General features: G+C 35.7%; 1 protein-coding gene across 1 annotated transcript in view; it reads right to left on the bottom strand.

Annotated features, from left to right (window-relative positions):
• The window catches only part of LOC110022521 (pyruvate kinase isozyme A, chloroplastic), a 43,561-nt gene that overhangs the window by 38,192 nt on the left and 1,394 nt on the right, over positions 1–3,975 (bottom strand).

Below are 3,975 nucleotides of genomic sequence, written 5' to 3'. Positions count from 1 at the left end.
ACCTTGAATATATCATAAAATTCTCCTCATACTAATGACATTTATTGGGAATATGCTAGTATTAGATAGCCGTACTAACAGCATTTGATATATCGAATCTTATATCCACCATCACATACATCAAGGCTCCCACTACATTTACACATTGGGCACACCCCATCTGCCTTTTTTCATCACTTACACTTTGATACATTGATGCACTCGCTTTAAGAAGTGGTGCTAAATAAGTGCTTATAGGTTCAATCTTTTCATCGATATCAAACCTCTGGAGTACTTATGTTAGCAAGTCTTTAGTAAGCAGACTAAGCTTTTATCACCATCATGTGTGATCTGTTTCACAAGAATCTTTTTAGCTTTTCTAAGGTCCTTTATCTTAAAATATGAACTTACATAATTCCGAACTTTAAATCCCCACCTTCCTCTTAGAAGTTGTCATCATATCATATAGAAAGGTAGATATACAAATGTACTACCTTGCAGATTCTTGAGTGAACACAATGATCAAACCAGCAACATATGTATCTTTAATTCTTCATAAAACAATCAAATCACTTGTTTCACCAGCTTAGTGATTGTTTTAAAGTACGAAGTAACTTTCTCAATTTGTAAGCCCAAAAAATTTAAGTTCTTCTAATAAAATAATAATTCTTCAACTTCCAAATTACATGATGCAATAGAATCTTAAAATTATGTTGATCTAACTCAGAGATCAAACTGCACAACCATAACCAATAATATTTGAATTAACAAATGTTTAGCAATCGATTAAAAAAAAAAAATCATATCATAATCTAACCCTATCTTTTAAGCATGACCTTGCACCATTGATTTAGTTTTATGCCTACTATTGCCTTTGCTAGGAGCAACTTCTTTTTCTGAAAATACCAATTTGCAACCAATATGTTACTTATGTTTTGGAAAAAGAACCAACTCCCAAGTATAATTTTGATGGAGTCGCGTCTACTTAAATATTACCACCTTTTACTCATATTTTTCATTCTTTGTAAAGCTTCTTTGTAACTATATGAAATATCATCTCTAGTGACAAGAAGAGCGTACACTACATATCAACATGTCGAGCTAGTATCAAAATATTTTTCTTTGGCCTATTAATGGCCATAAATTCAACTTTTTTACGATCTCTAGTGTTGGTGATGCTTATGATTCCTCCACCTCAATCAAGATATTGTTTTTAGTATCAAATTAAACTTCAAAATGGTCATCAATATGTTCTAGATTTGTAGGAATCTTAAAATCGACTATCTTAAGAGAGTTAAGCTTTCTTTTGATACTCTTTCTCTAGATTTGTCTATTTCAACAACATAGACTCATCAAAGATAACATTGTGACTTACTAAAATCTTCTTCAACTCAAGATTTCATAGATGAAATGGCTTAATTTCATTGTTAAAACAAATGAAAACAATTTCATGGATTTGGGATCTAATTTTGATATTTTTTATATGACAATGTGAGACATATACAAAAAATCATAATCACAAATGGATTTTTTAGACCGTCCCTCCATCAAAGTATTTCAATCCAGTGACGCAAGAGCTTACCGCGGTGCTGCTACAGTACCGCGGAAATAGTTATCACGAGAGACACGTCGAAATAATCTTATTTTCCTTTCTTATGTTTTATTTCCTAATATCCTTCATTATTTTTTAAACATTTCATATATATATGAGTTATATTAGGGTTTGGAAGTCAATTTTTGGCATGAGTTTGTTTAGGACAGCCACCAGCGCCTATTTCGCCCTTCGATGGTTGTATTTGAGGGATTGGGTGGTGCTCTGGCTATATCTCTCTACCAATGTGGTGATTATCTTCCCCTATCCCCTTTGCATCCCTCCCACTTTGTTGCCTCGGATTCCCCCTCATTGCAGGAGCCCTAACAACAGTTCTTTTGTTGTTTTCTGAAGTTTCCTCACCATCAAATCCTTTTCCTCGTTGCCCCTGCCAGGACGGCCTTTCTTTGGCTATCTGGCAGCCCACCACATCCCCCAATGTCGTTCCATCCCTCCATCCTTGCTGCTATCGCTTCCAGACCACCGCCAACCTTGTTGACATCCTCCCAGCAGCCCACACAGCCTCCTCATCGACTGTCGCGCCCTTCCCAGCCTTCCTAGCAGCCTCCCCCGCCAGTTGACTGTTGTCGGCCAACTTCTGGACACGTCCTCGTTGCATCTACCGCCATTTCCACCCTTCCACCTTGCTTCCATCAACCAGGACAGCCCTCACGCATCGTCCTCTAGCTATCTACTTGTTGTTCAACCCCAAGGACACTCCTAGCCCTCACAGAGAGAAGAGAGAGAGAGATAAAAAGAGAGAGAGAGAGAGCAAGAAAAGAATTGGAGAAGTAAGAATTAGGAGGAGAAGTTGGAGGAGAAAGATTTTGTGTACGATGTCGACACAGTGCTCGTTAAGGAATAGAAGAAGAGAAGAAGAGGGAAGAGATGCGGCTCTGTTGAGAAGATAAGGGGAGCCTGTCGGGTTGAGACGCGTCATGGAGGAAGAAGAGAAGTGGAGATCTCGCAGTATCATGAGTGAAGTAGGGTTGCCGAGTCATGCAACAACGAAGAGGAAGGAAGGAGGATCTGCTTCGTGCGTTGCTACTGTGCTCGCATCTGGTGAAGGACGAGGTTGAAGGAAAGAGGAACTTCGAGCATGTGTAAGGTTAAGCTAGATAGTCAAAAACTTTTTAAAGTAAATTTAATGTTTTAATAAGTTAATATATTATCTTATGAAAAATTATATATATGTATGTTAAAATGTGTGGGTGTGTAACTGTGTTTAATGATAATATTAATTGAAGGTTTAATTTGATATCAGGGCTCTAACAAATAGTGAATTTAGATTTGAAGGTCTGTCAATGGAGATACAATGGTAGCATAATTACGAATGAAGCCTCCATAATAGCCAAATAAACCTAAGAAGTAATAATTTTTAAAGTTCAAGGAGATGATCATGATAAAATAACAATAATTTCAGATGGATCTGAAGCAAGACTATTGAGTGTAACAATATGTCCTAAATATTCAATTCAAGAGATAGAAAAAACACATTTTGAGAGCTTAGTGAAAAATTGATTTGGTCAAATGTAATCCAATACAAACTTCAAATGAATAGCATGATCAGGAAAATGCTTTCTATAGATAAGCATGTCATCAAAAAAGTTTAACATAAAATGGCAAATATGTCTTAAAGATTGCGTTCATAGTTTTTTGAAAAGTATATGAGGCATTGGATGGACCAAATGGCATAACAATGAACTCTAATGGTCATGGTAAGTGCAGAAAAAAAAATTTGGCAATGTCATCATCGTTCATATGCATCTGATGAAGTCCAGCATGTAAATCTAATTTAGAGTAGAAAGTGGCACAAAAAGTTTATCTAAAAGTCCGTCAATCGTAAATATAGGAAAACGGTGTATTATAGTAAGCTTATTTCAAGCCCAAAAATCTATGAAAAAAATGCAAAGTACCACCTAAAAGTTAGCTTGTGGATGCCCACCACCGACATTAGTTTCCAATGTATGTTGCACCTTTTATGTAGACACTATAGAGACAACCTTACAAATTCATAACAAAATTCTTTAGTAACTTTATCTCAATCTCTATGTCACACGCAATCGTATGAAACAACCCGCTGATAGAAAAAGACAAGACAAAATTTTTCAAGTAGGTAACCATATCCTAATTCGTTTACAGCATTATCGTCACGTCTCTGTTACACAGCAACAATTCTCCAAATCTTAAACGCTACTTTGGAACTTTTGTGATGCCTCGGCTAATTTACAATATTATTTATAAAGTAGATTTGTCATCAATCGCATGTATTCATCTAGTTTTCATATTTCATTATTAAATTCATATTATAAAATAGTTTATTTCATCATAACTTAGATGCAGTTAAAAGACAGTCGGTTGTCGAACCACTAGCAATTTTATAGCAACTCAATATATTATAAAAA

Source organism: Phalaenopsis equestris, unplaced genomic scaffold, assembly GCF_001263595.1.
Source record: "Phalaenopsis equestris unplaced genomic scaffold, ASM126359v1 Scaffold000196, whole genome shotgun sequence".
NCBI classification, from domain to species: domain Eukaryota; kingdom Viridiplantae; phylum Streptophyta; class Magnoliopsida; order Asparagales; family Orchidaceae; genus Phalaenopsis; species Phalaenopsis equestris.
Note: the sequence above shows the minus strand (reverse complement) of the source record. Positions and strands in the feature narration are given on the sequence as shown.